The sequence below is a fragment of the Daktulosphaira vitifoliae genome, unplaced genomic scaffold, assembly GCF_025091365.1.
Source record: "Daktulosphaira vitifoliae isolate Bord-2020 unplaced genomic scaffold, ASM2509136v1 Scaffold_5, whole genome shotgun sequence".
Classification (NCBI taxonomy): Eukaryota; Metazoa; Arthropoda; class Insecta; order Hemiptera; family Phylloxeridae; genus Daktulosphaira; species Daktulosphaira vitifoliae.
The window spans coordinates 2,995,629-3,020,287 of record NW_026099576.1 but is presented as its reverse complement, the minus strand read 5'-3'; the positions used below and the strand labels follow the sequence as shown (position 1 = coordinate 3,020,287).

Here is a 24,659-nt window from a genome sequence, read left to right as displayed (position 1 = left end):
AACAGACTATTATATAATTATATAATAATATTAAATATGATTTTTTTTTTGTTTTTAAATTGCTGTATAAAAATGGACTTGTCTTCATTTTTTTAAAATACTTATTCTTCGCTCTAGATCATTTTACCCAATTAATACAGTTTTAAAATTTAATTTTTTATTGTTATTGTTCTTTTCATTTTTTTTTTTTATTGTTGATTAATCTTATTCATAGATATCTTTAACTTTTTTCAATTTTTATTTGGTAAATTTATGTCATTGGTTATTTTTATATTATATTATCGAATTTAACAGTCACTCAATACTACAGATATAAAAATACGATTTTTTTACATTTCTCTATTCACGTCAATTATGTAATTATTCTGCGACGTCAGTGAAAATTGTGTGTACATCCAAAATTTTGTATACTTATAATAAACTAACTGTTTTGAGTTTAATAGTGAATGTTTTTATTGTCATTACTGTTTTGGGTCCGTAAATAAACATTTTAAATTGTTTGTAATAACTTCCTATTCGATATCATTTTCAGATATCTTTGCTTCTAGCTTCATATTTTGAGTAACTATTTAAAAAGTAAAATTTTATTATCGTATTAGAAGCTAATTGATAGAAATGTAGAACATCCGGAAAAATGAGTAGTCAATTGTGTTAGCTTTGTTGGAAACCACTATATTATTTCCGTGATTTCGCCTGATAAGATAATTAATTTATATTACTACTCCAGTAAATGTAACATGTATCATAAAAATTAAATTTAGTTTTCATCTTCAACTAGATTTGGTCAATTGTGATACTACGTTTCTTGAACTCCCGGTATGAATTTCTTAGAGGTTTTTATATCAATGCAACTAAGAGAGGTTAAAATCTATCTACACCCAAAGAAAAACCTCAATCAATTTTGATAGAGAAATTTTATCAAGGGTTTATGATAATGTTTTATTAATACGAACAAAATAATTATTCTTTTAAATAATTATTGTTCAAGACAAGAAAAAAAATTATCATATTGATAAATATATCATAGATTCAATAGTAATGATATATTTATCAAATTGAACAATGAATTTATTATATAGATCGAGGTTTTTCTCTGGGTGTATAAAGAAATAAAAAATGAACAAAAATCTAATATGTTTATATGGAGTTTCGGCCCTTTTTCTAATATCTCTTTTCGGATAATGACTAAATACCTGCCGAAGATAAAAAGAAAGAATTATACCTGTATTTCTGCAAAGCCTCCACATTTCTGAATTTGGCCATAATTATATACACCATTTTAAATTCAAAATTTACTACGAGACATTAGAAATTGGTTGAAGTGGTGTGGAAAACTACAAAAAACTCACAAAAGAAAAACACGATATTTTAGTTGCCAAAAAGTATGATTAAAATACTTTTACTGTAATAATTAAATTTTTTTTTACTTATAATGCTATCCGCATTATAAAGTTTATAACGTTTGTTTCACCCAATAAAACATTGCTAGAATGAAATTTTAGTTTACTAATTTTTTTTCAGAAGAGTTAAGTAAATTAGTTAATCCTTTATATAATTATTATTTTTGGGTCTTTTTTTTAACCTAACAATAATTATATAACAGTATGAACATTTTTCGTCTAATTTATTTGAGGTTAGAACTTAATATCAGAATCGCATTTAGGAATTGTGCCGCCCTTAAAGACAATTCTTTTGCCTATCAAAAAAATTTTTTTTTATTTTTCATTGAATTGAAAAAAAAAAGGTTGGCTAAGGATTTTTTTTTTGTTTACCACTTCACTTTTGAGATAAATATTGCAGTCAATAGGGAGGTTATGGTCCTGTAGTCTTATAGCTACATTACTGTTTAATAAATGTTATAATGTACCCTTATTCACAGATTTTTACCCAAAAAATTGTGTTTTATTTTTGATATATTCTGTCATATTATAACTTAGGATATATTTTTTCCTAAATAAAATCTCATAAAAACATAATTTTAACAAAAATTTGAAGCTGCCTTGATAGTGAATTGACGGTTTTTTAATAACTTTCATTACACCCAGAGAAAAACCACGATCTATATAATAAATTCATTGTTCAATTTGATATATTTATCATTACTATTGAAACTATGATATATTTATCAATATGATAGTTTTTTTTCTTGTCTTGAACAATAATTATTTATAAGAATAATTATTTTGTTCGTATAATAAAACATTATCATAAACCCTTGATAAAATTTCTCTATCAAAATTGATTGAGGTTTTTCTTTGGGTGTACTATCGTTGCGTGTTTATAAAAAGTTACTAATACTTAACAGTTGATTCATGTGCTATTCACATATATACACAATCCCCCCGGATGTAAAAAATGAATAATGACCATATGTTGTACAAATAAAGGGGTTTAAATATATTTTATAGATTATACCTTTTGGATTATTTTCCAATTATTTTTGTATATATTACTTGATTAATATTACCAAGACTTCCGAAATTCCTGTTACATAAGTATTGTTTAATACGACAATAATTGCTGTAGAATAATTATTATCCTACAATAATTTCAAGAATAAAATCATATTACTTGTGCAAACATACAGGATAGGATTTGAGAATGTGAAGTCTTTGGTTTCACCAAAAAAATTTCTCTTGCTTTTGCTCGGAATATTATTCAATTATTTTTTCTGGGTAATATTTTACATATATAATAAAACAAAAAAAAGTTTATATCGTATATAAGTTCAAAAATTCATGATTTCCTTTTAAATACTCAATATTTTATGCTTAAAAATTTCTATCAGATAAATAAAAAAAATATTTAAATACATAAAAGACAAATTAATTTAACTCTAAAGTATTTTCTGTGAAAATTCAACTTTATTAGGGTATCAACTAATTTAATAAACTTTTTAAATATGAATGTTTCAATTAAAAAAATAAATTTGACAACCTTATAAAGTTAAAGGGATGATTTAAAAAAGTAATTAATAACTAATTAATAAATAGAGAAATGTATAAAACTAAAGAATTCCAACTTGTTAAACAAGTTTTAAAAAGATCACCGTCATAAAAAACGTTTCGATATAAATCTGTAAAGAGAAATTAATTTATTTTTAAAATAAATTAAAAATTCGATTAAAAACTTTCTGACTTATAATTTTGAAGTGTGAATTAAATAATACTTAAAAATATAATTTTTTTAACATATTTATTATTTTAAGAGGAAACGGTTGGTTAAAAGTGGTTATCGAGTGATTTTTAAAAGAATTCCTCTGTATTCGTTTCATCAATTTATCATAAACCATTTAGCTACAACATTTCTTTTGGAAGGGGTAGTCTCTTTTCTTTTAATATACATATTAAAAGTTACAAAAATTCTTTAAAATATTTAATTATTAAGTCCGGTTCGCCATTACCCAAGCAAATAATAGAAGTTGAAATAGCATGTATGTTAAGAAACAGAAGCACATTGTTTACTTGAGTCAAATCATTCGAATCATTAGAAATATATGTGAATTCGGAAAGATTGCATAATAAAACATTTTTTTAACCATATTATCTATCCAGCAACCTCTACTTAACACGATCTTTTGTCTAACTCATACTCTTTATATTCTATTTTACTTCTACTAATACTTATCCCGTTCTTTCGAGGGCTAATTTCCGCATTTCAAGTCTTTGATTTACTTTCTCCCTTTTATCTCTTATCAATACTATATCATCAGCAAAAACATGTACCATGGTATCTCTCCTTGTATTTCCCTAGTAATTTCATCCATTACTATAGAAAATAGATAAGAACTTAAAAGGTGGTGCACACCTATTCTTACTTTGAAATCTTCTGTTTCTCCTCACACATTTTTTATCCTAGTACAAGTATCTTCACACATATCCTAACATGATTCTATCATAAAACCTTTCTCAGGACTGTCATACGGCTTCTCTAAATTTATAAAACCATACAAAAAATTTTCTTCTTTCCCTATACTTTTCTATTAGCTAGCTGTCTCACACAAAATAATGTATTTCCCTAATTTTTTCTACATTTCTATTGGCACTTTATCAAGCACTATTGTTTTTTTTCATCGATCTCACAGCCTCCTATACTTCCTCTTCACTTATTAAATCTGTTCGACCTTCATTTCACGAAACATTTTCTTAAGCACCTCTTAAATACTCCTCAATCATTATTTTTTTAAATACTCTTTCTATCTCTTTTTCGCATTCTTATTGTTTGTTAATACTCTCTTATCATCATTTGTTTATGCATTATATATTTTAAATATCCTTGGATCATTTTTCTCCAACATTTATCAATCTAAAAATTTCTTTTTCACTTTCCTTTGTTCCTAACTTGTATAACTTATCGTATAACTCATTATACCTCTTATACTTTGCCTTTCTTACTGCACCTTTTGCCTCTGTATACAAACTTTTGTACTCTATCCAATCTTCCCTCCTGCTTTTCTGCTACACTTTAAATTGCTTTTTCTTAATTTTCTGAAATTAATTATCCCAACATCACGTTTCTTTGTTTTTTGACATTCTACTCCTACTTCCACTGACAATCTCTTTTGCAATAATCTTTACAGAGGTGGTAATCCTATTTTACAAATCATTTATACTTTCTTCTACATTCCACAATAAGAAATCTTTTTCTTTTTCTCCTTTTAATTACCACAATCTAGTCCTTGACTTTTTTCCCGTATTCTTTCTATTTATGTATACATTTTTTCCACTACATAGCAACTAAATTACCAGCAATCTATGTTGTTTTCTCACATCCTCACCAGGGATAACTTAACAAACTTTTCTATTGATCTATTGCTTCTACTCTTATATGTTATATAATGCTTTTCCTTCGTCCTAAATAGGAATGAAACACATCAAGATCGTATGATACTATAAAATCTGGAACTCTTTTTCCAGCTTCATTTTTCTTTCTACAACCCTACTCTCCTCTCATTACCCATATGTCCAATCATATTCCCATCTATCACTCATTCCCATTATTTAGTATTCTTTGCATCTCATCCATTTCTCTATAATTCTACCACTTTTCTGACTACTATTTTACTTTTCATCTCCTTATTAATACTTCTACACCATTCCTTGTATTTGGCTTACCTGAGTAAACTGTTTTATACCCCTCACCTATTTTTGATTTTCTCTCCTTTCTATGTAGTTTCCTGTATATAACGTATATTGACTTTCCTCCTCTTTAATACTTCTACTAATTCACTACCCCTATCAGTTAATAATTCAACATTCTCTATACCTATTTTTACTTTATACTTATCTGTTACACTTAGATATGAGTTCAACCTAAAGTTACTGTTGATGTCTCTACACCGTTGACACTATAAGTATTGAGTAGACCTATAAACATAGTGGTAAAACAGCTACTGCACAAGCTATCCAAGATGGGACAATTCGCCTATGTTTTGTCCACGATTCTTTATACTTATTAACAAAATTTTATACCGGATATCAGTAGTCTCTTCTGACGACTGGCATTTATTCTGATCCCTTTATACAGGGACTAATACTAAAAAATAATTTTAATAAATATTTAAAATTGTACTAAACTAGTTCTTACATAATTCTCACGTTCTTTTGTAAGCGAGAATTTTTTTTTTTTTTTTTATAATTGCTTAAAATGGTTGTAGAATGTAAACATAAAGTATATTCCCCATCATTGTATTAATAAAATCATTATCAATATTAAACGCAAAATTGATACTAAATATTCAATTATCTATTTATAACTGCTTTATGTTAATACTCATATAAGTTTTTATTTTATCTCTGAATCAACACGGTGGAGATCTATATCCATACTAATTATAGATTATTGTTTTGTTACAAACTATACAAATCATTACATATTCACAACAAAGACTAACTGAAATACTCGCCATTACTTGTGTCCAAACATAAAAGAAATTTAACATTTTATTGAATTATAAAAAATAAAGCAAAAAAAAACATACTAGTACGTATCGGGCCCTCACTTTTGTGGGGGCTTAGAGCTCCAAGTTTTTAATTACGGTCGTAACGGTTCTAAAAATAATACCTTTGTGACATATTAGTTTTTAAATAATCGTTATTATTAAATCATTTAATACACGAATGATCATTTATTAAATGATTTGTTTTAAGAAGTAACAGGTCAGGTACGGTCATTTGTCTGCTCTTAGTTGCGTTCTCTTCTAGCCGGTTTTTACGACGTAGCGACCGCCTACTAGTTTTTCCAGTTGCCATGCAGGTTTTATAATCACCGAAAACGTTTAAGTATATACGTAAATGCTCCAACATAAGTGCAATACTAATAAGGATCAGTACACAAGCAGAGAAATTGAAACTGATAAGAAAATGGCAGAAGTAGTTAAAATTGAGAATTTTGATAATTTTATAAAATAATAAATGAACAATTCATTTTTGTGTTATAAAGATACGTTTTAATAATACATAATTATAAATATTGATTCTTAAATAAGGGAGAATTTAGGTAAATAGATTATCAATAACGAAAACATTTATGCAGTTAAGATACATTTTTTGTAGAGTAAGAGAAAATTTGTTGTAGTTAATCCCCACTATAAGGCCAAAATCTAAGAACATAAATCTAAGAAAAAGTATATAGGTAATATTTTTAATATTTTTTTTGTTATGACCTGCCTCAAATAATTTGTTATTATTATATACAAAATTTGTTTTTATTTTTTAAGTGCGTTATTCGTTTTATAAGTTCGTGTTTTACATTAGTACTGTGTTGTGCATATAAATATATAATTTTAATATTTGAAAGTCTTTCTATCATTACGAAAACTAGACCGCATAATTTCTTTGATAAAATATTTTTTTTAATGTATTATTCAATTGATAGTGAAATATTTTTCATTGTATTATTACAAAGGAAAAAACGGTTCTTCTTAAATGAGATTTCAAAATTAGCAACATACATATTACTATATTACAATAGAGTACTACAGTATTCTAATAACCCAACAATTAAACTCTAAAACATTGACTAGTCCTTATCGAAAACTACTAAGGGTAATACGGAGTAGTGAATTCCGCAAGAATGGAGATGTAAACGTTAAGGATGACCTTGCCGCGCCCTAGAGCTTTATTGATTTTGTTGCTCAATAAAAGCTGCGCTGACATCATATATATAATCTTTTATTTATTAGTATAATGGTATATTATAAATATGACTAGTATTTTAATAATCGGTATAATATTACAAAAATCATTATAAAATGCTATACATTTAAATAATATATTCATTTCAAAAAAATTTTTGTCAGGACCTTTCTAATAAAAAAAAATGAAGAGGATAAAAAAATTATTATATTTAAATATGTGACTTTAAATCAATTAACGACTAAAATGATAAAAAATGTTTGAATAATAGGTATAACACCTAGGTGTTATCTATGTTTAGATTATTATAAATATAAGTTTTATATTAAATCTCAAATTTTAACATTTATTGTTTATTTTTTTAGTTTTTTTATAAAGAATTCAATATGCAATGAATACAGACAGTCTTCAAAGGTCTGTAGAAAAATTTGTGTATATTCTTCTAGCACTATGAAATATTCAACGAAGTTGATTATTATTAAAAATACATATATATATTTAGTTGGATTATTTTATAATATGTAAACAAGTTAAACATGCATTTTTCCATTTTGTTATTATTATTTCTTTATTTATCTTTAACGACCATTCTGAAAAACTATGCTTATGTTTGTGAGACGGTAATACCTACATAGCTCAGCACAACAAAATCGAACACCAGTACATGATCACCAAGGAACAACGTGGTCTAAATTAAAATAACTTAAAATTATACAATTTTGAGGGGCAAGAAGGGTGGCTGGATTAAATTTTTTGTGTTAATTTAAGTGTGTGGAGTACTAATAATATGTGAAAAAAATTACGATTTATTTAATAATTTTGAAGGTATTACGTGAGACTTAGGCGATTACTTTGTTTATGAATAAGTCTTATAATAGCAATAATAATAAGTATATCAAATGTACATTAATACCTTACCTTATCTTTATAAGACTAGAAAACAAAACGAAAATAGTATAATGAAAAATGTACTATTTTAATATAAAAACTAATACTACAAAAAATTGATTAAAAAAAGATTCAATCTTTTTTAGTTCTAATGGATTTATAATGACGTTACCTATTCAATGAAACACGTTTTCGTTGGAATAATATAACGTGTAGTAGAGACTATATACATTCAGTAGCCTGAATGTTTAGCGCTTTTATTTTTATATTGACGGTAAATAATAAATTTCAATGATATAAAAAATATAATGTACAGAAATCATGGAGTTTTATATCTTATATGTTATCACTATTAAAAAAAGTTTACCTCATAATGACCCTAAAATTTATAAAAATATTTTAAATAAATAAAGTTAAGTTGAAGAAAAATGTTCTGGTAGTTTCTAGACTACTTTTTTTATCAACAAGTTGTATAGTTTGTTCCATTTAATTGTGGAATTAGACAGATAATTACAAATATTATTTTATTTCAATGAGTTGTAGTTCATTATTGTTAATATTTTTAATAACTAATTAATATACAACCTCAATATTTGCAAAGGGGAATTTTTCTATTAAATCCTTCCAAATTACACTAATGTAGGCTTTGATGGCAATATCACTTAGTTTTCTTTCATAAAATATATATTTTTTTAATAAAACCATTTATCAATATGAAAGTTTTATTTCAATATCTGATTTTAATATTAAACGGTTAAATAGAAAAAACGAAAAATGAAAATATTTAGATTTTTAGTTAGTAATTTAATGTTAATAATCAATTGATATGTTTTTTTAAAATTTTTTGATAAACTTGCAAATTTTTCGTTTGCTATGATATGGAATTAAATATTAAAGTGTATCATTATCAATATCACTAGATCATTTATATTTGTAAATTAATTTTATTCTATGATCTAAAAAATTATTATTATTATACACGAGTTGACTTACTTACGAAATACTTGTATTTTCATATTATCAATTTTAAAATAGCTTTATCATCAGTTAAATGTTACTATTACACTAAAACTCTATGTCATTGTTAAACTAATATATTTACGAATAAAAACAAATATTTTTTATTATATTGAATATTATGGTTGTTAAAAATTTTTGTTACCTACTAATGTTATAGAATTTTAATTAAAATATAATTGTGATGTTTTGATTGATCAAAATAGGATTTCATGCTTTATTAGTTTAAACTTTACGTACATTTAACTTTTAAATAGTTTTACTGGTTCTATTTTCAGCTCCAAATTAAGACAAGTTGAGATTTTTATAGTTAATATTTTATAAAGGTCATCTTTAAATAAAATCAGTGTCGTATTTTTTAATTTAACACTCCAAGTCAATAGAATTTACCGCCAATTTAAAATTGCCAGAATTTTTTTTTTTTTATACATTAAAAGTTTTTGTGTTCACTTAAAATATTAAGATTCACATCTAGTCATCATAAATTAACAAAAAATAATTGTAAATATTTTATTAGTGAAATAAAATCATAAAAATGGATAATACTGTTTTTTAAAATCCATTTATACATATATTAAATCATTTACCTGGGCGTTTACACCAAATAAATAAATGTATATATTTATATACAATATAAATTTTTTTTTTCAATCTGCAAATTTGACAACAATATTCTTATAACCAATGTATTTTTAAAGATAGTAAACTATACTTTACCAGATTTTTTAGCATTCGAGTCACCTAATATGTTTTTTGTAATGATCCCAATCATAGAAGATGGGAAAAAATTCAATGAGAAAAGAAATTTATTTTTATTAGTAAATTCTTTTCTAATGCAGTCGTTATTTCCCGTTTTACTTATTCGAGTTAAACAATACATATTAGTTAGCTTTTAGCTTAGCTTACTTAACTCCATTCAAAATAAATTTAACTTAACAAGTCAACAAATTTTGTTGACTAGTTTAGCCTATTGAATTTGATTAAATATAATTTATTCAACGTGAAAAACGACAAAACCATACCACTAATCAAATTAATTAAATGATCGCCGAGTGTTATCACAATTATAATAAGTAAAATCATTCTTATTTTAAAAATATTAAAGCGTTAAAAAATTTAATTTTTTTCTATATATAAAAAAATGAACTTTTTTAAAATTTTTAATCAGTCCAAAGTTTTATATTAATTATTGAATTTAGTTTCAAATCATGTCATAAAATAAAAATATCGTTATTATTAGGTATGAAATAAAATTTATTGTTATTCTTGTGATCTCAGCGATTATTTTTTGACCGAGAAACAAATAGTCGTTTATAGCTAGTGTAATTCTCCTTCCTATACTCATATGCACATACCATATGGAAGGTTCATATAGATTAGTTCACTGCGCAGTACAACATCGAAATTGATCCTCCAGCGCGCGTTTCTCCTTCGCACCGATGAACTCGGCCGAAACTAATTATCCAAAACCGTGTTCCGTGTTGTTGTGGCTGTTGTTGTATTGTCCATAGTGCGACAATTGTCTCTCATGTCGAATTACGTCTATTATGTGCACACGATTTTTATAACAATCGTTCAAGCTAGCTAAAAATTTGTAGCAAATCATTTTTATTTTTTAAACTATAACTGACACTGAAGTGACCGTGACACAGTTTTCCTTTTTACAAAATATCTGCTGATATCTTTTAATTAAAAATTTCATTAATCCAAACATCTTACACTTTTGATATCTAGACTGCCAAATTCCAATAACTGGAAAAAAATCTACTTAATGTTTCATAAAGTTTATAAAAAAAAAAAAAGTAACAGATGTAAATAAGGTGATATAACTTAACTACAGTCATCTTAATTTTTATTTATTTATTTTCTCTTAATGTGAATTGTTTTATTTTTAACTGTGTTTGTATAATTGTTTGTGTGAAACAAAAATTACATGACAATTTCACCTCTGTAAAAAATATTTGAAGAGTAATAATACAATGTCTTCAAGATGTTAAAAGAATAGGCTATTTTTAATATTATAGTACATACAGGATCACTGTGACCGCGGTTTAAGCACGTTTTCAAAGCAGGAACGACATTCCTTCTGTTGATATTCTTAATAACGATTTTTACTAAAGCTAAATGAATAGGATTAATCCATTATAAAAATTAACATTTATTTTAAATAAAAACGATTTATGTTTCTATTAATAAATCAAAAGTTTATGCCTCCGAAGAACATCAATAAGGCTTAAAGGTTCCGTTTTGGTGACAAAGTAAAATGATAATTACACAGCTTGACACTTTTTGAGTGGTTGTATCTTATTATTCAGTGACTAAAAAAATGTTTGTATCTGTCTTGAAATTTTTTAGATATACGCTTGATATTGTTATGATTAAAAGTTCTTTATAGTATAGTTTATTTTGTGCAAACCAGTGATAAAATATTAGGTCTCATCATAACTATTCATTTGATGTTGAAATATAGTTTTTAAAGTATCACAAGTATCTATCTAATTATTTATAAATTAGAAACATAATTTATTATTTGAGAATTGGTTACTTTTATTTAGTCTTAAAGATGTTGCTATAAATATAAAAATTATATTTTAAAGTGGATAGTACTAGAGGTATTTAATTAGCTATCCTATAAACATTTAATTAATGTAACAAACATTACTCAAAAGTAAAACCTATAATTTACATCAGCTGATATTTAAATCAAAGATCATACACTTTAACTTCAAAAAAAACTAAAAATGTTGTCGATAAATTTTTGCGTCAGTGAATGTACTAATCATTTAAGTTTTTACGGGGAAGCTAACACAATTTTGTTATCAACATTAACAATTACTCAAAGTCACTTTACGAAAATTGAAGATTTTCTTGGAAAAATAAATTAAAATTGAGTTATATTAAGTAATTTTCCAGTATAGCATTTTATCATTGTTTTGTTAAATTAAGATTGTTATATAAGTGATCTTAGATTTACTAAATTTCACTTCCTTTTGGTGGAATGGAAATAAGCAGTTTCGATCTGTTTACATTTGTTTATAATTATTATGTTAATTAATAATATACATAAATATTTGTACGTATTATTATGTAATTAATAAAACATACTTTTTAGGTAAACTATTTTCGTAATTTATAATATACAGAAACAATTAGTTATAAATATATATAGTAATTTATTACGAATATCATTTAATTCGATATTACATAATATGTAAAATGATATTATCATTTTAACTATTTGTCTAGTTCATTAATATTTAATGTATTTATTATATTGAACTATAGTTAGAGATATTAATAAATTGAAAATTGATTAAAATATAAAAGGTTTATATCGTTTTTGTATAGGGTCCAAAACAGTGGCGTTATTTGTGAGGTGATCGTTTTATTTCCCCCCTGATACAGCATTATCCATATTTTATGAAACCAATATTTATTCAATTTCTTTTAAAGATCATTGTTTATTTGGCCATTACCAACTAGGTTTCAGGACTTTGTGCATTTATAAAATTTGTTTGAACAACTACTAAGACACACATCTCACTGAAAAATTGCTAACAAGTGTATACACTACCTAGGAATACTTTTAATTTAGGGAAAAGTGATCTCCCCTACTTATCCCAATACTAAATTTCTATCTAATATACATTGTTTAGAATTAAAAAAAGTAACATGAATATCTATTTATTAATGATATACTCAGGATTACTAAAATAAACTTTATAAATGTATAAACTTCAAAGCCCTGGTCATCATTTTGTTTTTTTTTTTTTTTTTGCAAAAGAAATGTTGTCTAGCATGCCAGTCAAAGTAAAAAAAAAATCGAATCACTCCTTAATTTTAATTTTAAATATGCTCCTACTCCAGAATGTTGAAAATATAAAACATTAACTATATTCTTCACTGGAATAGTGAGTTTATATTGAGTAAAAAATACTACTATTAAATATTTTATATCTTTTAAATATATACCTAAGTAATAACATGACACGTTCACATTAATTAATTTTATTTTATTAAATCTTATTATTTATTTAATCTTATTAAAAATATAAAACATTTAATTCTTAATATTAAATTAAAAATGTTGTAAATAAATAACAAAAATATATATTAAGTTCACTATCTTTTTTGATACAATTTTGTAGCTCAATATTATAACTGATATGTGCCGATATTAAAACTGATATTAACGGGATGGTCTGTTTTTTGTATTTTATGAATGTAATTTTTCATAAGATGTCATTCAAATTGAAATTTCTTTCTGCTCTCCTAAAAATTGTTATAAGTGACATATTAGTTTTTGGTAAATTATTACAGAGTTATATATTATAATTATTATTATATTTTAAAATTTTATTTCATTGGAAAGGAAAAGAAAATATTGAAATAAAATTTGATTATTTATTCATAAATTTATGCATTATTATTGTATAAGGTCAAAGACCTAAAGAACTGAATACTCGTTTACATTTTCATGTGTAAGAATACCTTTCGATGTACTCTGCTTTTTTTGCATAATTGAACACATTTTCATAATGATTCATATCTTTCAGCAGGTATTGTGTTTAAATTTTAAATATTTTACTTGTTAATTTTTTAATTTTCAAAATAGTTATGATTAATAATTTAATAGAGATTTATTTGAAGAAAAGATATTCCTAATCAACTTGCATCACCAAAAACTTTATCTTAATTATTTGTATTTATTTAATTTATTTTCATAAAATTATACAGATTAACTTACAAATATTACCATAATTTTCTTAATCAAACTATAATTTTTCTTGTAAATTCAGACAATGTATCGCTTTTTTCATAAAATTAATGCATTCTCAGCTTTAAATTGAGCAAATTATTTTTCTTATAAAATTATAAAAATGTTCGGTTTAACCCATCTCTAAAATAAAGGCTCATAAAATCACTACAAATGGTCTCTTTAAGTTCTATGGAGCTCCTCTTTTGGGAATACATTGTAGTGGTAAAACTAACAATTGAGGCTCTAGAGAAACATTAATTTAATGACCAAAAAATTATTTAATAAACATAATATACGATTTATGATCTTTTACCGTATTGTTAAAAGAAATCGGTTCAGTGAGAGCTGAGAAAAAGTGATAACAGACAAATAAACACGCATCATAGTAAAATTAATACCTTCTCAGCTTCGCATCGAAGCTAAAAAATATTCAACTGATTTGGCTATGCGTTTTCAATAAAAAATGTGTACATTTATATGTAAGTCAAAAGTGACCTCTTAATATATTATTGTTTTCCTTCTACTATCTTTATCGTTTCCATTCTCGTCATCTTCATAATCGCCGGATATTTAATATGTCTTTAGACTCTATGTGAATATCGTATTTTTATTGTGCTTCGGTGGTATAGATTAACGTACAGGCAGGAAGGAAGATACTCACGTGTGGTCCACATAATACATATTTATATATATACACAACATCATTCTTACCTACTCCCACTTTCGGCACTGAATCAAAACTACATGCTTCTTATACTTCTTTTGAGTATTATAAAGACAACTCAATCTGTCTGGGAATTTAAAATTAAATTAAAGTACAATGTTGTCACTTTGTCCTTTATCCTTTACACCTTCCTCCTGCATTTTCGTCATTTGTTTCAATATAAATTTTCTTTTATAATAGTAAATTAATATCATAATATTGAATAAAAATTAATGAATTTGTAATTTATCCTTCATTAATACTACCTAAATTATCTGTAATACTATTAATAATATTATTAAAATAATATATTTTTATTTTTAATAACATACAAATAATATCAATTATTCATTTGATGGACCTGCAAACATAATGAATGATTTGACTTATGCCAATAAAAAAATTGTTAAACCGAAGAATTTACTCGAAAAAAATTTTATGAATATTAAATTGTTAATATTATGATATATTATTAGTATATCATATTATGATATACTAATTTTAAAATATATAAGTTACAACATATTTAGTAGTGTTTTATTTCTACTTAGAGATGGTGTTTTAAAAAAAGAGGAACACTGATATTATGTTCTTCCCTCTTCCCCGAAAATCATTTAGAAAAAAGTGCATTTTAAGCAATCAGCAATAGATAATAGACACTCCTAAAGATTTATCCTAATCCGTATCTGATCTAGAGTACCATTACAGATCTATTTTACAAACTATAAACTTTCTTTTTGAGTTTTCGTTATTCTCTAATCATTTGATCAAAAGCAATAAAAGTTGAACTCTTGATGTATAAATTACAATGTTTAGTATAAATAAATAATGTACGAAAGTAGTGGTTTTAAATTTCAATATTGAATATCTGTACTTAAAGTAGCAGAAAGTATTTAATATTGTATTCATGGCGATGAATGCAATTGTAAAAACTCACCAAGCTATCATTGTTTTCATCTATTTTGCACTCTTTTGAATACTAGTTGTTCAGGTTAATATTAATATTTAAAAACCGTAGAATACAAAATACTATTTTCATATCAAAAATATAAATGAAATATAATAGAAATGACAATATCTACAAATTTTGTCATTTACGTAAAAAAATTCCATGCAATATAAAATATTATTTGTAAATAAAATTTAAGTGCTTTAAATCAATAAGATATTTCAAAAAGTTAATTTTAAATGGCATGATTTATTTTTGAAAATTAAAAATTAATTATTAATTTAAAATTTCAATATTAAATTATCTTTTTATAATTATACACTATCTTGAAATTTATATGAACGTTTTTGCTTAGAATAACAAACAATTTTAGCCAGCTATTATTTGTATATTTATATGAAGTATGGAAATTCGTTAAAAAATACATGACATTGTCTCTATTAATTTTTTGGTGTAAATTTTATGCGGGTACAAATATATTATGCTTTTTAATTATACACATAGGGACTCCTTTTAGTTGTGTATAAAACATCTGCATTCATTAATATTTTTAATAATGAATTAATTTATTGATTATCTACAAATTATAAATTTCTGTAATACAGTTCATTAACAATGAAATTATTGAAAAAAATCCAATTACATTATGCATGTATAAATCCTTTTGGTTTTTTTTTTGTTTTTTTTTTGTAGTGAAGTATCTGCGAAATAAAGTACAATTCAATATAAATATTACAATAACAGTCTTAATGATTTAACTGTAGGCGGAATTCAAATTAAATATGGTTTTCATGGTATTTATTGTGTTATCGTTACAATATTCTGGTAACTAATAACATACTGATTATCAACTTTAAAACACTCTGAATTAAATTTAATATACATCTCTTATATATTTTATTTTTATTAGTTAAGTCACATTTCATAAATTCTAGAAATGTTTCTATTTAATTTAGTAGACAAAGTACTTGTAGATTACCTGTATTAAATATTTTTATGAGAAAAATATTTTTTGTTATTTAAATTGGTTTTTAGATGATAATAATTAGATGACAGTGAACATTTTATTTTAATTTTTTAATTTTCTGTAGCTGTATCTTTAATTATTTCAAAAGTTTATTTTGCTATTTTTGGTGATAAACATTAATATTTTTTACGAATGATACAAATTTTATAAATTAATATTCTAATTTTTACATAAGTTTAAAATTGAAGTTAGAATTAATTTAGTAAATAAAATTAGATTCTTGTTTGTTATAGTTATTTGTTCAACCAAAAGCATCATTATGGTTTGATATTTAGTTTAGTCATTAATGACCGTACTTAGCTTAAACCGTTTGAACTTACAACAATAATAATATGTTTATATTATTAAACTCAATAGTGGTGACTGGGTTTAGTTTTGAGTAGTTTAACACTTAGACGCTGTACAAAAGTAAAATATATTTTTTTATTAGTCATCGCCCTCGGCTAGTTACAATAGTATCTAGTGTACGGTCTGTGTGTAACGGTCTAAGGTTTGGCCAAACTATCAAACAATCGCTAGTATTATCAGTAATACTGTATTGAAAAGATTTTTTCCGAATACACTCTCTTAAATTGACATATCATAACTTAGACCTTTTTAATGAATGGTTAAAATGACCATTACTATATTATATATCCTGTTCATGTTTAATGTTATTACTATGAATGACAAGTCGAATAGTTTATTTTTTGTTCTTTAACATTAATAAAATGTAAGTATTAATTAACTGCTTATGTCTGATGGGACTGACAGTTTTTTTTAGTTGTATGCATCTTATAGCTATTTTATATAATGAGGCACATCAAACCCTACTCTTAAAATGAAAAATATATTTATCGTATCAAATAAGTCCATAAAAATATATTTATTTAAATTTTTGCCAGTTTTTATTTTTTTTACATGTTTCATATTTGTTACTCAAAAGAAGTTAACAAAGTTATATAAGTAGTGATAAGACCGTATACAGTTGAATCGTGTGCTCATTATTATTATTTTTTAAATTTTTGTAAGAAACTTCCTTTCCTTTCATTAAAATATTATCTTCTTTATCAATTTCAGTTTAATTTTAAAATAAATGTTCTATAATTTTTACACAATTAAAATTTATATAATTAGTTAGCTTATTCGAAGAATTTAAAGATTCTATAATAATTTATATAACGTTTGAAATTTCTTTTATTTAAGTTAGCCAAGTAAATTCATATTCCTAAATTATATCGTAATGTTATTCTTAGGTGTGTACGGAAATAAGTTATAACTGATTCAATTTATTCACTTTTGTCTCGTTATTCATGCAGACTTATTTCATTTAATTTGAAAAAATAATTTGTATCTTTAAAAATTTATTTTTCGGTGGTTAGTTATATCTATTATTTAAAATATTTCAACAATTATTTGGTCAATTTTTTAAGTTTAGGTATCTGAATATGTAGTTATCTTACACTTTTTACTTGTTATATTAGAATTTCGAACTCCTTTTAAATTACTTTTATTAAACACGATCTTATTGTTTATTAGATTGAAAAGTTTTATTTGAATATAGTTGAGATAATACTATCTTGCCCATCTTTAAAGTTCATTTAAGTTTTAGTTTGATAAATACTACGAAAATCCCTCCATTCGTATTTTTCTAGTTGTTTACATTTGTTGTTATAATAATTATAAGTAGCTGTATAAAGTATGAATTAATTTTAATAATTTAATAAGACATTTATTTATTTTAACGTCATTTACCAGTCGTTCAATAATAAAGTAGATTAGGTAGGTTTGGCTATCCAGGAAATTAATAGAAACAAAATAAATACTATTACGAAATAATTTCAATCTAGCCCGACAAATAAACTAATCCAGAATCTTACTGCTTGTTATATGTATTAAACATACATAAGCGTAATTGTCTACTAAAAAAAATATTATTATAATTACATACATTTTTGTCGTTTTATGTAATTGATGATTTATGATCAAAAATGAATAATTGCTTATTACTTGTTTTTCTTTGAGTGTTTATGTGTTTTACTAAAAGTAATTGATTAAATAAAAATGGTATAGGAATTATGGTATTTTTAACTTTCTCAACAGTAAACGTTTAAAAAAATGAGAAGTGTTTTAACTATAGTTAAAACATTGTTTTTTTTTAAATTAAGCTCTATAAAGGTCAGGTATCTCTTACAAAACTTCTTCCTCCGCAAGGGTAGCTCCATAATTACATTAAAAAATAATATTTCAGAAGGACACAATATTCTCTCATCATAAAAAAGTGTGTTCATAAAATAATAAATATTAACTTTTACATTTTTTTAAATTAACTAAATTATAAATTAGAGGTCAAGACCGATCCCCTGATCCTCTTCTAATAGTGTTATATTTATCTCCATCTTATATTAATAAAATAATTATTTGTTTTTATCATTATAAAATCAATTTTTACTATAAAAATATACAATATTGCAATTAGTTTGTGTGTTTTATATTCAATAATCCTTAAACCTACTTCATTTTAAAAAAACCCAGCACAGGGGGGTCGCGGCACAGTGGTGACGTGGTATAGATGGATCAAGTATAATGATATCTGACAGTGATTAAAATCACTATAAAAAAAAACGCTTTGATACANCGCTTCGATGCAAATCTTTAGATAGTGTTTAATTTTAAAAAATTGGTGGATTATTCCAAAAGCTACATGATCTGCTAGTTCATTATTAATATCCTAATTAAGATAAAGTATGTCGAATGAAAAAGGGATTATTAAAAAATATTATTTCTTATAAANAAACCAATAAATCTTAGACCGAATGTATTATCGTTCTTAAATAAATCACCACTTGATGGTCGGCATTATTTGTTACTATCATATATTATGTATAGGGTGCTTTATTGTAGTAATGGTCATTTCTTTTTACATATCACGAAATTAAAATGTATGATGGAAAAGCATTTTGCGGAATTTTATTATTATTACTGCTTAGCGGAAGTCTTTGTTTACAAAATACATTAACTTTAATTTAAGATATATAAAAAAGTGTCAGACTTTCCGGAACACTTTCAAAATTTAAGTTGAAAAAGTAAATTTTTTGTGAAAAAGTTGTCATTTTAAATCTCCCCCTGTGGGCAGGTAAAGGGTCAGATATAAAAAAAATATATACCAAATGATAGGTAATAACATCATGCATCTATAAAAAAAAGAATTATATTGATATGTTTATTTTTAAAAAAGTTACGGCAGTTTTTAGTAAAAAAAATTGAAAAAATTTCGTAAATTAGCCATTTTTAAATTTGTATTTTTTTCGGAGGTTTCCCCCATTTACGGGGAACGAGAGAATTTTTTTCAATTTTTGAGGGTAATGTCTTCGACTAGATACAATTTGTGATCTTTTGACGTATCATTGAAAGAAATCGGTTCGGTGAGAGCTGAGAAAAAGTGGTAACAGACACAAAAAAAAAAAAAACATCTTAGTAAAACCAATACCTTCTCAGCTTCGCATCGAAGCTAAAAAAAAAACTATAATTATTAATAATCAACATTAAAGAATAATTTTCTTAATAATTAATAATATTATTCATAAAATAAATTAATAATACTTAAAGACATATTTTAACATAATAAACTTTCAAAAAAAAAAAAAAAATTACAGTGTTTAACATTTAGGTCACTCTTATAGAATGGGCCATTAAAATCGATGAACTTCGGATACATCCCTATAAATCCTTCTTTAATTTGACTTTAATTTGTTTTTACATCAAATATTTAAGTAATTTTTAGGTGTCAACATTTTAGCTGTTATAACTTTTGCTTAAGATGGTAATTAAAGTGATCATGCATTTATTTTTATTTTTTTGTTTATTGAAAAAAAAAAAAAATAATAGTTTTAAGATTTTTGATAGTTATTTTTGTAAAGATTGTGTTGCATAAAATACTATGATCACTTAAGCCAATATGAGGTCTGGCTTGGTCAGATATTTAATCTAATATACAAATAATTTTTCGTAGCTACAATTCCAATCTAAAATTAAATGAATTGTTTTTAGAAGAAATACGATTAGTTTCCAAAGAATGTTAATAAAAAATAATTTTTATTAAAACCAATTTTTTATTGAATAGTTTATCAGTGTCTCATACGTCAAAATGTTACATAAATTATGTCTAAAATGTTTTATCATAGAATTGAAATAATATTTTATCACGAATGGATCTTAGTAAGAAAAGAAATTTTTAATGGTAAAAATAAATTTAACATCGTAAGAAATTGTGTCTATATTTTTAAAAATTACGGTTTCAGTTTTCATTAATCTTTGTATCATTTTGATTTTATTGTTGTTTCTATACATTTATCGTAAGGATTTCCATTAAAATATATCAAAGTGTTAATAAATTTAAGGTTTTATAATGTCTACTACCAGTAAACGAGTTTTCCACATAACGTCCTCTGAGATACTGTAAAGATGTTTTACAATAATCAAGAAGATGTATACAAATATCTTAAAATTGGTTTTCTATGCTAATATATGTCGTATTATTCACTCAATGTGTCGGGGATTTCGTGCAGCGACATAATGGTGAACATTATTCTGTTGTTTATTAACTTTAAAGCATTTATATGATTTGTTATTTTTTTTGCTCATACTTGGAAAATTAGTCTTATATTTATTAAGTAGTTTAAAAAAATTGTTTTCTACAACTTCTTAAAACAGTAAACGAATACTTAAAAATAATTACTGAAATAATTATTATAACCCCAACGTGAATATATATTAACGGTACGGTAATTATTACGTTTATTTTTCATAAAACTACATTTTATATGACTTTATTGTTGTGATATAAACATGAAATATTTTGAAAATAAATTGTATTGAATTATAAAATTATAACGTCATTTTAGTAATGTTGACACTTACATAATATTTGTGAACATAATATGAAGAATAACTTGGTTGGGTTAATTATAAATTTCATAGAAATCCGTTTTTCTCTACAAACCATTATTAATCTATTTATTAATAAAAATTGTGACGATGCAAAATGTCTAGTTTTTACAGTTATGATATTCTCTGACTACCTCATTCATTAATTATTACAAAGAATATTAACTATTAATTAGTAATTAGTATTACTGTTCTACAACTAATATACCAGTATATAAATTCATGATTTATTTAAATTTAGGAATTTCAGTACCAATTTTCTTATTTTCAACTTCAAATAATTTCTGAATACCCAAAATAATTAAATGGGTATGAATATAGTTTACACCCATAGAATCTCATTGATTCTTGAAACCAATAAATCTTAGACCGAATGTATTATCGTTCTTAAATAAATCACCACTTGATGGTCGGCATTATTTGTTACTATCATATATTATGTATAGGGTGCTTTATTGTAGTAATGGTCATTTCTTTTTACATATCACGAAATTAAAATGTATGATGGAAAAGCATTTTGCGGAATTTTATTATTATTACTGCTTAGCGGAAGTCTTTGTTTACAGTTGTCGCCAACTGGAAAAGGGCGCGGGTGAGAACAAATGGCCCACACATAATGCGACAACAAAGCATTAGATACACTTTCTCTGCTAAGTATTGTTTTAGGCCACAAAAACCGCCTAAAGTTTTAACGTCTCTTTTTAGAGGTTGTATTTAATTTTATTCTAAGCTAAAATAAATTGTTTTACTCAATACTTTGATTATAGCTATAAGTTTTTGAGTTATTATATTAATATGTAATGATATTTTTCACTTTTACTTTAAGCAGACACATAAAAAACATGACCGAGATGATATTTACAATGAACTAGATTGTGTTGTTTAATTAGTAAAATATTTAAATTTAAATTATAGGAAATGGTCATTTATAATTTAGGATATTATTTACCAGTCTATGCATTGTTACAACAATACATAGAGCAGTAATGAGTATCAATTATTGAATTCCAATGATTAGTAGAAGAAATAAAATACATATACTAAGGTAGATAGACGATCTGATTATTTTTATTAATATGGCTTATTTTTTTAATGAAATTGTGTTATATTATGAGCTATACAAAAACTGATAGAGGCTATTCCACTGTATATGGATTCAAATTTTAATTGTTAAGTGTAATCTCTTGTCTTTGGATTTCATTAATCGTGCGGCTGATATTTTCGCACAAGACTAGTACGATCACGAACACTGTTCGTCTGCAAACGTTACGCCCACCTGCCGTGCAATTATAAATTAAGAATCTAAAATAATAAAACAGAACGGTCCCGTCTTTAATATTTAATATGTTGTTATGTTTATAATAAAACGATCGAGACTATTCGAATGCATCTTCAGGCGAGTCCTGAAATAAAAAGGCATTCGCCGCCTGCGTCAGCTGAAGCACGTTCGACCCGATTTTTTACGGGCTGTTTCAGTGCCTCATTCTTGTCTGTAATCTTTGAAAGCACGATAACGTTTCATAATACTTTTCTGTACCCCTTTGCAAATCATTTGAGTAATCCGCTGCATTAGAATGACCTCATGATATTTCTATTTTAAGTCGTAATTAAGTAGTAAACGTCCCTTTAAACCGTGTTTGGTCAATTGAACTCAATGGGTTAAAAAAATGTACATCTTACAAAGTTTATTTGATTAAATTAAATTTTATCAACGGAAACTAGTTTCATAAATAAAATGTATTTTTTTGTGTTTTATTTATTTAACAAATAAATTCTATGTTATGTTTTTATTTAAGTTGTTATTATAATGTTATATCAACATGTGATGAAATCTAAACCAGAAGTTTTATGTAATTTTTTATGAATTTAAAAGATAATAAGAATATTTTTATGACAAAATTAGGCGATGTAATAGATAAAACGTGAATTTGGAAAGTCATTAAATTTCGTAATTTATTATAATTTTATAATATTTTATCTAATATTCGTAACTTGTTTTTGTGGATTTTAGGACTAATTTTGTACATTTAATTCACATTCATAATAAAATAAACTATTTAACATTAAATTATTTCAAATCAAATTTCTTGATCTGTAACGCACCTTACCAAACTAAGTGAAATTAAATTATCAGATTCATGTCAAATTATATAACTCAAAATATAAATTATGCATTTCATACATTATGATCTGTTTACTTGAACTTTCTACGTGGTATAACTACATTAGCTTAATAAATATTCATAAAATTAACAAAAATAAAGATTTGTCAATTTTAACGATTTAATGTCTAAAATGAATAAATCAGACACAATTTTTATATAAACTTCGAACTAGTCCATAGTAAAATAATCATGTTATTTATATCATACTTAAAAATGAAAACAAATAATATTTGATAAAACTAGATGATCAAATTATTTTAAAATATTGGCAACGATTTATATTTATAATAATAAGAATTGTAATACCAACTAAGTCGTTTTCCTTTTTTCAGTGATCTTTTAACGTATCATTTTCTACAGTTAGAGAAGGTTGATTACAAAGGTGAACGTCCTGTCCTTTTAGCTGTTTGTGTAAAATGTAATGAATATCTGGACACCTTATTTTTGTTTCATTTCGATACCAAAATTTTAATCCGTAAAGATTTTTTTCTCGACAATAAATTTTGCATTTAGGTGACTATTAATATAATTAGTTATCCTACTTCATGTTAGTCAAACGTAAATAGTATTGAACTACAATTATTAAGATACAAATTAAATATTAAGTATCCACTCGAAATTAAAATGATGACTAAATGGCTAGTTATTTAAAGCAAATATATTATTATGTGTCGATATCCAAGTTATTATATTTCAAATAGTACTATGTCATAAATTCATACTTATTCAAGTGAATACTTTATTTGATTTGTTCCATATTAATTTAAAAAAGCATTAATCTCATATTTATATTATTTAGATTGTGATAACGCATAATAAAGTTTATTTTTACGTTACAAATTATAATTTACTCCATTAAAATACGTGTTCTTGTCTATTAAATTAATTTAATAAATTTGTCAAAAATTATATAAACTTCAACAAATATATTTCATAAGCTATATTTGCATTCTGCATAATACTTAAGAGTTTTAATACTAAAATTATGTTTTTAAATTTGTATCTTAACACTCAAAAATTAAGATATTTTAGTCTAGCAAGAAATAAAATTGTTTTATAAACATCGATTTAAGACTACTTGCGATATGC

At 24.6% G+C, this 24,659-nt stretch overlaps 1 protein-coding gene across 2 annotated transcripts in view; it reads left to right on the top strand.

The window, feature by feature from the left end:
• LOC126907018 (uncharacterized) overlaps positions 1 to 24,659 on the top strand; it is a 32,164-nt gene that overhangs the window by 958 nt on the left and 6,547 nt on the right. Inside the window, exon 2 of one of the 2 annotated variants that reach the window (XM_050688012.1) lies at positions 7,502 to 7,550. The exons of the other annotated variant lie outside the window; for it this stretch is intronic. The gene's annotated coding sequence lies outside the window, so the exon portion shown is untranslated. The remainder of the gene's footprint in view (positions 1 to 7,501; positions 7,551 to 24,659) is intronic. 2 annotated transcript variants of the gene reach the window in all.